The sequence below is a fragment of the Alligator mississippiensis genome, chromosome 1 (genome assembly GCF_030867095.1).
Source record: "Alligator mississippiensis isolate rAllMis1 chromosome 1, rAllMis1, whole genome shotgun sequence".
In the NCBI taxonomy this organism is placed as follows: Eukaryota; Metazoa; Chordata; order Crocodylia; family Alligatoridae; genus Alligator; species Alligator mississippiensis.
Window position 1 is genome coordinate 154,062,994 of NC_081824.1, and position 12,649 is coordinate 154,075,642.

Consider the following 12,649-nt stretch of genomic DNA (forward strand, 5'->3'; position numbering starts at 1 on the left):
TTTAGTGTTTCTTGTAAATTAGTGGCAATAGTCATGCACATTAAAGCAGGTTTAGATTTCTCCTTTTGCTTCAAAGTTAAAATATTTGATGCATCACTACAGTGTGGGTGGACAGGTCTAGGGCACTTGGGGATCAAGGTACTGAAGGATTAGGATCAAGGTACAAGCGTTAGGAAGAATGAGCTAATTCTAGGGACAACATTGTTCAGGAAACTAGGAGGTCAATTTGAGCACAGAGACTAGGAATAGGAGGAGCCAGGAAGCTAGGAGACCAAACAGAGAGCAGAGTTCCAGGACAAGCTGGAGGGAACAGCAAGGCAGTCTGGGATCAGGTTACGTTCACTAGGCTTGTTGTCCTATTTTGGGTCAGGGGTTTATATGGAGGAACTGGAGTGTCAGTAAATCCCAGACAGACACTCGGGTGCTGGTGAGTGGAAACAAATCAAGGCCCCACTGGACAGCTTTGATCAGGGTGGCATGCCAAGATGAGCAGCTCTTCTGATCAGGCAGAGGCCCCAATTCTCTCTAAGTCAGGCTTGTCCAACATATGGCCCATGGGCTGCCATGCAGCCTGCCAAGCCATTTTATCTGGCCTGTGGCAGCGCTGCCGCTGCCGCCGCCGCCACCACCGTGGAGCGCAGAGCCACGGTGGTGCCACCGTGGAGCCGCTGCCACGGGTCGCAGAGGCGGGGCAGTGGCAAGGCTAGGCAAGGCAGGTAGGGCCAGCTCGCAGGCCCCAGCCGGCAGCGAGGGGAGGGGAGCTGCTTACCCCTGCGGGGCCAGGCTCATCAGTGAGACGGGTCCTGCCGCCGCTGCCCCGAGGGCTGCATGGCTTGGGGCTGTCCCAGCCGCGCCTGATTAGATGAGCTGGGGACAGCGTGTGCAGCTTCTTCTCTGGCTCAGCCCCTTGCCCCCGGCACGTGGCCAGGGGAGCTGCAGCATGGCCCGTGCCCTGCCCACATGCATGGTGGATGGAGGCACGGGTAAGTTCCTGCGTGGAGCTGGGGGTGCTTTGGGGCCGGGCTGGGGCTGTGGGGTGTGCGGTTGCTGGAGCCAGGCTGGGCGGGAGGAGCCCGGCCCAGAGGCGCTCTATGTCCAGCCACAACTGCGGATCCTAATGCCCCAGCCTTTATTAAAAGTGGGAGCAGCTGGTCTGGTGCACCATGAGGACTACACTAGATGTGCTTTGCTCAAAAGCAGGCTGCTAGCAATTGAATCACTGGAATCTTATGAGGGTGAGAGGCTGCATGTGGGTCCCTTGACACTTTGGTGGGTGAGTGTTGCCTGTATGTGTGTTGGGTGTGGGTGCAGGAGTCCATATGTGAGGGCACAATTGGGGTGAAAGGGTCAACAAGGACTATGAGTGTGGGGGGGTTCATAGTGATGTGGGGGGCTGGGAGTGGGTGTAGGGATGAATAGGGGGTGCATGTAAGGAAGGGTATAGGGAGCATGTGTGTGTGTGGGGGGGAAGAAGGGGTGTTGGGAACACCTGTAGGGATGAGTAGGGAGGTGTGAAGGGAGCACATATCTTTGGATGGGCTTCCCTAGCGGTCAAGTTTCATGTTGCCATCAACCTCTGTGTAGAAAAGGGCAATTTATTTTAAGACTGGATGAGGCTGACAAGCCCTTCTGATGTTGCTATTTAAATTATGGTCAACATTTAAAACCAGGGTTTTATTATGTAACCTTTAGTCATAACTCATTATTAATTCAATAAAAGTAAATCTTCTTGAAGATTATTCTCAAAAATGCCCATATTTTGTTGCTTTGATTAGTTTCCACTCTGGCTGATATCTTTTTGACATTTGATCTGTCAACTTGCATTACGCTTCTTTCATTCACTGAGAAGTGAGTAGAAGTGAAAATGTTTATTTTAGTCAAGTGTTTGGTATTATTTCATTCTTGCTTTTATATTGTTTTTATTTTGGATTTTAAACCACATTTCCAGACCCATTTCATTGTCACTTCCTGCAACTTCACTGGTGTCAAAGGTCACATGACATCACTTCCTGATGTGATACCACTTCCTGTGAGGTCCTTGAATATGGCTCGCCGGCCCACTGCGTGATAAAAAGTTTGTGATCCAGCCCCACATTCAAAAAGGCTGGACACCCCTGATCTACACAGTCTTGCACCGTTGCAGCCATCAAAAGTAGCAAGAGATGAGGCACTGGGTCTTTTTGGTTCCACGGGGCCTGTTGCGGGGATGGGGGTGGAGCAGGGAAGGGAGGTCATAGTTTAGGTGAAGGATAGGCAGTCTAACCAGACTTGGGTACATATAGCTTCTACCTCAGATAAATATGACCCCATCCTGGACCTCAGTGTGTTTGTTGCATAAAGATGGTCTGTTCTTCTGGGGGTATTTTAATCTTCTCAGGTAGTGACCCAGAGCATGGAGAGCAAGTCTGTCGGCAGTGTGGTACTGATGAAGTTTTGAGGCTTCAAAATCAGGTTAGGTTTGTATGGCTTTTGTGATAAGTCTGTATCATACTCAGTCTTCCGCAAGAGGGCGTCTGCCTTCCCATTTCTAGGCCTGGGCTGGTAAGTTACCTGGAAGTCAAACTGGGAGAAAAAGACTGCTCAAAGTTGTCTCTGATTGAGTGCCTTAGCATTCTGGAAATACTTTAGGTTCTTGTGGTTCATGAATATGGGAGGGGAAGCAGGTACGTTGGACATCCTTATGAATCCCCAGGCTAGTTTTTCCTGAAGGTATTCACAGAGGGTGGCAAGTTCAGTTCCTGACATGGCACTGATGTGTTCTATAGGGATCTTTGCTTCCAAGTGTAGGTCAATAGGGCAGTTGTAATCCCAATGTGTGGGGAGGACCTCAACATTCTTCTTCTCAAATACATCAGTGTATTCCAGCCTGATTCAAAAATACCAGAATCTTGCCTCTGGGGGCTGTGCTCCCTGTACAACCACAGTGGTTGGGACCTCTGCTTGAATTGTCTGGTGGGCAGCTGTCCTGGGTTTCCAGTAGTGCTGCCAACAGTACCTGAAATCAAAGGAAACCTCGCACTCTTTCCATCTGACTAGGGAGTTGTGGCAGATGAGCCAGAGAAATGCCAGCATCAAGGGGTTATGCAGGGAATTGATTACCCCAAAGCATAGCATCTCATGGTGCCCAAGGTTGTTCATTTCAATAGTAGTGGATCTGCAGCCAGGGGGAGCTAGAGCCCAGGGCCAGCACCTGTGCTGTCCCCAGCAGTATAAAAAGTTGCCCTGTCCTGGCCCCATCAGTACAAAAAGCTGCCTGGGCAAGTAGCTATGGGTTACTCACTCTCAGGAGCTTCTGGTGCCCAGCCAATTGGTACCTGGGGGCACTACCCCTTGTGCCAGCTGGACTGATGAAGCAGCCCCAAGAGTTCCCTGCCCCCTCTACCTACTGCAGCAGTCTAGCAGTGGGGGCTGCTGCCTGGCTGTGACCTGCTGCACACCTGCCAGACCTGGATAGGGACTGCATGGCCAGTAGAGTCATGCCCCTCTGGGCCAGCTGTAGCTGCAGGGTTGGCCTTTGTGTGGCACTACTGCCATGTGTGCCCCCTGCCCAGCCATCTGGGCAGCTATTGGCTGGAAGATGTTCCCACTGTAGTGGCCTGCTTTGAACTGTCAAAGCATGTCTTCCTGGCCCCAACTGGCTAGGAGGTCAGCCACCTTCAGCTGGGCCCAAGGTGCCAGCTCTGAGCAGGCTCCTCTGCCTGGGTCCTGCTACTGGCCTCCCTAGCAGGAATTCTGGTGTTCCCTATTTGAAAACTGAAAAAGCCCTGATAAAAAAATCCCAAAGTCACTCTGTAAAATACCCCAAAATCCATGTTCCTCCACAAAACAAAAGTCCACTATATATATATATATATAGAGAGAGAGAGAGAGAGAGAGTGATCAGTTGGGCAATGTTTTATTGTTATATCTACAGTGTTAAAGCAATTTGGAAGCCTACCAGTGTCTCTATCATAATAATAAAATGAATTCTAAATACCTATATGTCTTGCTGTTTGCCTTTGGTTTTCTTCCCATGGAGCAGTTAGAGCTCCCCCTGACCCCTTCACTAACCGAGATGTGGGGACAGCTGCCCCTGCAGCCACAGCTCCTGCCAGCAGGTCTCATCCTGTATGGCAGCTGGGCATGCAGGGTGTGTGCTGGGGGGATGTGGGGTTTGCAGGAGGGGAGTGGGAAGGGGGGTGGGGGGATGTGGGTGGATGTGGAGGGATGTGGGGGGCCATGGGGTGTATGGGTAGGTGTGGGGGGATTGTTCAGGGACTGTGCGGGGGGGCTGCTCAGGAGGGGTGGGTCCCCTGCCCCCCACAGGGTGGGCTGCCCCCAACAGGGGCCACAGCCCCCGCAACAGGGGCCACATCCCCAACTACAGGGGGAAGATAGTGGGGCTATAGTTGGAGGGGGGGAGGGCACAGGCAGTAGCTGCTGTGTGGCCCTGACTCCAGGTAGGGGCTGGAGGCTGAGCCAAAGCAACCATATGTCCCCTTGCCCCCCATATAAAGTTCTAAGATGAGGGGCTTTTTCCTTCATGTAAAATGGGGAGGGAAAATGTCAACTTTGAATTGAGTAAACTGGGTATTGTTTAGAGACAAATTAGATAATTGTCTAATTTAAAGAGGAATTTAATAATTTCAGAATAATTGAAAATGATAATTCTGTATTTGCCCCCAATTCTCCTAGTTATATTAATTACTTGAGCGCTTGCTAAAATTATCTGGGGCATATCGTTCCAAGTCTGCTGTTTTTGAAGAGCTGCTGGAACATCTGTAGTCTAGACAGCTGTGGACATTTTTCCAGTGGTATTCCACAACCAAAAGTTTTAATACCTGACAATTCAAAATTGAATGTTCCATGCCAAAAATTCATTGCATTTTCTCTCACTTTCTTAGATGGAGTGAAAACACAGTATAGCCTAAGTCATATGACATTTACAATAAGAGAATATTCGGGCAAAAAAATGGAAAATTATGAGGAAAGGAGGCCATTTCCATCATAAAAAGTATTGAGTAGATTAAGCCTAAATTCCTCTCTTTCACCATGACTGAGGATTTTATATTCTAAAGTCCAAAAGAAAGTTCCTTGCTTTTACAGAACTTCATTAGCATCTATAATTTGGCTTTGCACAAATGGGATTATCAGCATTACATTACCCTTAATTACTTGCAAATCAAATTTATCAAAGCCTTTCTAAGGGTGTAAATCTCCCTGGAGTAGTTTAAATTCAACACCTGTTCTTCCCTAGTGTATTGTACTGTTTGCACTATTTCAAAATTTTGGCTGTAGTTCAGGAACTCATTCTTATTCAGGACAGCACTTTAGCATGTGCTTAAAGTTAGGAATGTTCTCAAGTGCTGTCTTGCATATAAATGGGTTTAACACCTGCTTTAATGCTTTTCTGAGTTGAAGTCGTTAAACTGTCTGCTTCTAGTATAAAAAAAAAATTCAGGTAAATACCAACATTTAATCAATATTATAGAAGAGACAGAGTGCATCTACACATGCATATTAACATGACACTTATTGCATCAGAGTTTATTGTTCCTGGGCATCATATTTACATGTGCCCAGGACTGCAGCATGTTGAGCCAGGTCAGAGCTGCCCCAGCTAGCAGAGGGTTTAGGGGGTCAGCCTGCCAGCCCAAGGCTGCTCCAGTTGAGCTTGACATGCTTTGGAAGGGCTGGCTGGAACACAAGGATGTTCTAGTGCAGGGCTAGCCAGCAGGCAGCCCCCACAGTGAAGCACCCTTGTGCCCTGGCCAGCTGGGCCAGCATATACACTGTGAAGAGGCTTCCTGTGTCTCTTCATAGAACAAGAAGAAAAATCCAGAAAACTTACTGGACTTACAAGAAACAGCACCTGGGAACACTGCAGCCACCAGGTTGCTGGTTTATCAGCCGTCGGCCCATCCAGATCGGCGTTCACTGCATCCAATGCACTATTTACAGCTGCATGGCCATGACAGAGAGAGAAGATGGCTAGGGAAAGCAGGCAAGTCCTACCATCCTAGCGTGAAGCTCCAGCTGTGAGAAGCTTGGGGACAGGAAGAGGACCAGATCCCGGTCTCAGAGCTTGGAGGAGCTCTAACTATGGAGGATCACTTGTCAGTGTTCTCCAACTATGGATACTAGAGCACTGGGGAGGATGGAGCACCTGCAAGCCGCTCAGTGTGAAAGAAGTTTGTTTTTTTCTTTTTTTTTGCATTTGAGTTACTATTATATAATAGAAAGAGTGCTGACTGACTTATTGAGTAAAGGGGAGGAACCCCGAGCTGTATAAGTAATATTCACCTGCAGTGGAGGCAAAGACATTGCCTATCTGTGGCTAGTTTTTTTCTTTTTCCTTTGACTTAAGTTGTTCTTACCCATGAGGCTGTGTCCAGACAAGGATCATTCCCCAGCCCTTGGGGAAAGGAGCCTATACCTGTGATAAAGAAAATCAAAAGTGCGTAGCATTTTAGGACTTGGGGGTTGGACTCGATGATGGGGGTCGGACTCGATGATCTATTGAGGTCCCTTCTGACCCTAGCATCTATATGAATCTATGACTTTGGGTGTGCCAAATACTTACCTGGACTGTGCTGTTCTTTCGCTGTTGCAGTTTCCTTTTTTGTCCTAGTGGTGACCCAATGTTCCTCTGGGTCCACTCTGAGCTCTTTATCCAGAAGTAGCGCTGAAAGGACCCTGAGCCAAAGAAAGAAAAAGAACAGAACAGAAGTAGAACATCTGTTAACAACTGATAAGATTTCCTGCAATATCTTTACATTGGTTGGCATTTGGTTTAGGTGTAAGGAGAGGTTGGAGCCCCCGGAGGAGCAGGCCTAAAGTCCTTGAAGTAAACTCTCAGCAAGGGAACACCTCCCAGTATTTATAGATTACATCAAGATGTGGCAGGAGAGAACTGGGCAAATACTGCTGTTTGATTTTGCAAGGATAACAAGGCCTTTCCCTCAAGGCACAAACTCACTGGGCACAAGGTCAACGAGGCCCTTGGCCCTACCTCGTGCCCTATGGACATACACTTACACTGCTGTGGAGTAAAAAACTCTGCAGCAGGATAGTACTTGTATTTAAAACGTGTAGATGCTGAGATGTTTACTGTGGAGCTAATTAGTCTACTCTGCAGTAAACATCTTGTGAAGATGTGCCCACAGAAACATTAGCCTTTAGGCTATTGTTTAAATAAGAATACTGCTCTTGAAATGCTGTAGGACCTTATAAGGGAATTTGTCAGTCATTAAGGAAGGAAATAGAAAAAACTTCTGTTGACTACAGCAGGGCTAAAATTCATCTGTCATCTCAAGGACTAGCAATAGGCAAGTTTTTTCATGCAAATACTTTATTTGATAAAGATAATTCAGAAACAATTAAAAAAAGGAATGAAAAGCTGAGTCAATATTTTGTTTTGACAATTATTAAATTGATTTTTAAAGAAGTAAAAAATCCTGAAATTAAGCATTTTATTTCTAATTGAACAAATGCTTTATTCAACTAAAATGAAGGTTTGTGTGGGGGTTTTTTTGTTTTTGTTTTAGCGCAGAGGGGAGAAGAGGTCCTTTTAATGAGGAAAAAAAAGTTGTCATTTCAGGTTGACCCAAAATGAACTTCCCTTTCCCTATGGCTGGAACCCCAGTTGGCATTGGGACACCCAGGGGTCCAAACAGCGAGCAGGTGATGAAGAGGGAACAGCTCTCCCCCCCCTCCCTGCCACTATCCCCCAGATGACCTGGGGGTGATTGAAGCCCAGGTCTGCTCCTGCTCCAGTCCAGTTAGAAGCTGCAGAGAGTAGATGTGCAGAGTGTCTGTCTTGGCAGCAGTGGGTGGGTCTCTACACCCTTCACCCCATTTTCCCCAGTGTCCCTAGGACTCCATCTATGGGAGGAGCCAGACTTGGTGGTGATGGGAGGGAGGGGACAGTTCCTCCTTCCAGTGCTTGGTCCTGGAGCATCCAGGAGCCTGGGCAGGGAGCTGCAACACCAGAAGGGGAACCTACCTGCTACACTGTTCCCAGCCAAGACCAGTATCCTTTGCTGCTGTTCACAGGAGGTTTATCTGATTTGAGGATTCAAAAAGGTCCCTGGCAACTGCTGCTGTGGTGCAGTTTATCCACTCAAAGGCCCTGGACTCATATGACCCACTACAGCACTGGTGGCATCTCCAATACCCGCTAGATTCTTTCATGCAGATAAACCAAATAATCTTGCTTACACATAGCAGTTGACTGGCATAATTAAGGAGGGCTGTGTTTTCTGCTACAGCTATTCAGGAACAGTTGCTTTTGCAAATACTCTATTCCAGAGTGATTACTTGTCATGTCATTGTAATATTATAATCATGACTATCTGGTAATGCTGTTTCTTACTGGAAGCTAGCAGTTGCTTTCTCTAAGTGGGACATGTGCCTTTGCATGGATTTTTCTGTCAAATTGCGTTCCTTGCTACCTACACCACAAACCTCTTCCTAATACTGCCCTTTTAAACCCTAAAAATTGTCCTTTGAAGTGTAATTTTTTGCTGACTGGAGCTATTAACTTAAATCTAGCTAAATACACTCAATGGTCTCCTGAATCTGATTTTAGAGACACACTTGATTTCTACTCTATGTCCAATAGCAATTGTTGATATATTAAATCTGGGCTGCTATAGGAACACTTTAAAGATTTTCTTGACCTGGTTTTCTTCTCATTTACATCTGCTTTACAGCTGTGTAGCTCCATTGCTTTAAATTGAGTTATTTGTGATTTATAGTAATGTAAGTGATAGGAGCATCAGGCTTGTTGCTTTATAGGTGTCTTTTCTTAAAAGAAAAATAAAATGATTTTAGATAGCATGTAGGAGCAATTGCATTTAGAAACCCAAGGAACCTTGTCTGCCTTTAGAAACTAAGAGCATTCATGGATCTAAATGCTCTATTTAGAACGTTCAATAGTTCTAAATCCTGTAGACTATGCATCTGTAGACTGTGCATATTTCCAGAAATGAAAATGTAATATTCTACATGCCTATGGCATCTTGCCTCATGGACTTATCAAGTGCCTTAAATTCCCAACAAAACACAGCTTTAAGGCTTCTGACAGTGATGAAAACAAATGTCCGACTCTAAGTCATGTTTTTTAATTAAGACTCCTATCTTATGAAAATCTTATGTGTGTAGGATGAGAAGATGGGTTATAGGTGGCTTAATTGATGATAGTGATGATGATAAATGTAGTGATTTAAACCTTCAGAGACCTGTTAGATGTTACGTAATTAATCCTCACTATATCTCTATGAAGTAGGTGGATACAGTGATTATTACCATGGTTTACCGGGGAATGGTCATTAGACACATGCATGAAGAAACAGCTGCCTTCCAGGCCAGGTACAGATATTACACTTTTACAGGTGTAAGTGATGAGAAATCAGTCTATACCCATAATGGACTACAAGTTCAGCACACAAAACAAGTCTGTACCCGTAATAGAGCAGAAGTTCGGCACACAAAAACTATTTAAAAATGGCAGAACCCAGCATAAGACTTGCCACCACTGAAGTGTGAATGTGCATTCTGCTTGCTACCAATCTAAACTACACCACTCACAGAAAACCGCATAACTTAGATCAATTCTGCCATGGGCTTTTTGAATATTTGTATCTAGCGCCAGAGAACAGGCTTCCCAAATTTCACTGAGGCCAATGTGCTAACTGTTTCCCTCTTGAAGGAGCCAACAAAGGCCCTGGCGGCCGCAGAGGAGGAGGTAGGGAAGGATGCCTCTAAGGGAACCAGTGCCACTCCAAGCACAGCACAGGCCAAGTTACCGGAACACCAAAAGAAAGAGACGCCGGGTCCTCATCATCAGCAATTCCATCCTGAGAGGAACGGAGGGGCCCATCTGTCGCTCTGACCCCATAGCATGTGAGGTTGTTGCCTGCCTGGAGCTCAGATTCAGGATGTCACGGAGATGATCCTGGACCTCATTACCCCATGGTCCTCATCCACGTGGGAATGAATGACATGGCCAGGGGCAACCCAGACCGCATCATGAGAATACAAGGTTCTAGGGGCAAAGCTCAAGGAGAAAGGCACAGGTGTTTTTTTCTTCTATCCTTCCAGTGAGCAGACGTTGACGGCACCACGAGACATGCACCGGCGAGGTCAACCGGTGGCTTCAGAGCTGGTGTTACCAGGTGGGCCTTGTGTTCTTGGACCATGACCCACATTTCTGCACAGAGGACATGTTTGGGTGGGATGGGCTTCATCTCTCTCCAAAAGGTAAGCGTGTTTCTTCTTCCAGGATGGCTGATCTCATATGATGAGCTTTAAACTAGGTTCGCTGGGGGATAGGGACACAGAGGAACATGAGATCACTTCGCTGTCAAGCCAGGTGATGTGCACAGATAGTATTCAGGTAAGTGACAGGGGCCAGGGCAGGCTTAAGAACAAGGGGGCAGTATGGGCACCTACAGGAGGCCTCAAATGCCTCTACACAAATGCTTGAAGCATGGGGAATAAGCAGGAGGAACTTGCCCTCCTGATAGCTAGCAAAAACCCAGACCTAGTGGGGCTCCCAGAAACCTGGTGGGATTCTACCCATGACTAGGCAGTGGACATCGAGGGATACAGGCTGTACAGGTAAGACAGAGCAAGGAAAAGAGGGGGGACGGGTGTAGCGCAATATGTCAAAAATACATGTCCTCTATTATCAGGATGGGGTCAGAGGAGGGGCAAAATGAGGCACTCTGGGTAAGAATGCAAGCGGGGTGTGGGGAAAGAGACTTGATAGTGGGTGTCTACTACAGACCGCCTCACCAGGGGAACGAGCTGGACCTGGAATTTTCAGGTCAGCTCACAGAGGCTGTAAAGTCAAGGGATGTGGTTGTCATGGGTGACCTAAACTACCCGGGCATCTGCTGGGAGGAGCAGTCAGCTAGGTCTGACTACTCAACGTAGGTTCCTAGCCAGGATACAGGACCTCCACCTAACCCAGGAGGTGCATAGTCCCACCAGGGGAAATGCTTTGCTGGACTTGGTCCTCGCCACGGGCGACAACCTGGTGAAGGGTCTGCGGATACTTGACCACCTGGGTGACAGTGATCATCACCTGCTGGAATTTACTATCCAGCGCAGGGTGGTGAAAGCAAGCAGTAAGGCGAAAGTCCTTGACTTCAGAAGGGCTGACTTCTGTAAGCTAAGAAGTTTGTAGGAGAGTGTCACAGAGCACTAAGTTGCCCTGTGCCTGAAGAGGGGAAAAACTGCTAAAGAAGGAGTCCTAGTGGTGATTAGGGAGCACAGCTGTGGGTTGCCGGGGCAACTAATGAGAGTCAGCTGGCTGGAAGGGGCAGGGCCTGGCCCTTATAAAGCCCAGAAGCAGAGGCCTGAGGCAGTTCCCTGCCAGCAGCCAGAGAGGCAGGAGCTCTGGGAGCAATGATGTGAGGAGAAGCCTGACTGGAGGTACTGCTAGCAGCAGCTCCAAGATGCTGGAGCAATGTTGTTATAGTCAGATGGCTTATATTTAAGTTGTAGCCAAGAGGCTGGAGTTTGTGTTTTGTTGTTGTTATAAGACCGGTGGTTTGGGGGAGGCTATTAGGGGTTGGAGGAGGCCTCATAAAGGGACCCAAAGTGGTGTGAGGGCCCTGGCACCAGTGAGGGTGCAGCATACTCCAAGGGAACCCACAGCGGAGTGTGAGGACCCCAGTGCCAGTGTGGGCGCAGCATAGGGGTTACATAGACCCCGGCCCCAGAGAGGGGCGTTATTGAGAAGCCCCAGGGTGGGTGTGGTGAGCCCCAGAGAAGGGGTGTTACAGAGAAGCTCCTGTGCGGGTGTGGTGAGCCCCGAAAAGGGGGCAGCACTGCTGGGAGCCCCTGAAAGGGGGCCACATTTATTAGGAAGCCCAAGTGTGGGTGCGGAGAGCCCCAGAAAGGGGGCAACATTGAGAAGCCCAAGTGTGGGTGCGGAGAGCCCCAGAAAGGGGGCAACATTGAGAAGCCCAAGTGTGGGCGCGGAGAGCCCCAGAAAGGGGGCCATTTTATTGAGAAGCCCAAGTTTGGGCACTGGGAGGCCCTGATAGGGGGCCGCATTTGTTAGGAAGGCCAAGTTGGGCACAGCGAGCCCCAGGAAGTGGGGCAACATTGAGAAGCCCAAGTGTGGGCGCAGTGAGCCCCAGAGAAGGGGGGCAGCACTTTTAAGAAGCCCAAGTTGGGCACGGTGAGCCCCCGGGGGGGGGGGTCGCATGACTGGGAAGCCCAAGTTGGGCATGGCGAGCCCCAGATAGGGGGCAGTATTATTGAGAAGCCCAGGTTTGGGCACTGGGAGCCCCTGATGGGGGTGGGGGGGCGCATTGTAGGGAGGCCCAAGTTGGGCACCGGAAAGCCCCAGGAGGGGGCAGCAAAGGAAGGAAGGCCCGGGGAGAACAGTAAGGGGCCGAATAGTATTGAGACAACGGTGATTACACCTGCGAGGCTTGGGCTGCGGTATTGGGGAGGAAAGGAACCGCAGACAGCGCCCCCTAGTGGCGGGGCAGGACAAGGGCAGCCTCCCACTGATTAAAACTAATTATTCAATTAAGATCGAAGGCATGGCAGGCAAGACAAGGCGGGCAGTTGCCCCAGAGACAGGTGTGTGGGCCACATTGAGGGCAGCCCAGAGAGACGACCTGTCACAGAGAGGCATTGGGATCTC

General features: G+C 48.5%; 1 long non-coding RNA gene across 1 annotated transcript in view; it reads right to left on the minus strand.

Annotated features, from left to right (window-relative positions):
- The window catches only part of LOC132244487 (uncharacterized), a 23,097-nt gene continuing 10,448 nt past the window's right edge, over positions 1 to 12,649 (minus strand). The window contains exons 2-3 of the long non-coding RNA XR_009455949.1: positions 6,563 to 6,675; positions 1 to 2,562 (exon numbers count right to left, since the gene is read on the minus strand). This is a non-coding gene — a long non-coding RNA (uncharacterized LOC132244487). The remainder of the gene's footprint in view (positions 2,563 to 6,562; positions 6,676 to 12,649) is intronic.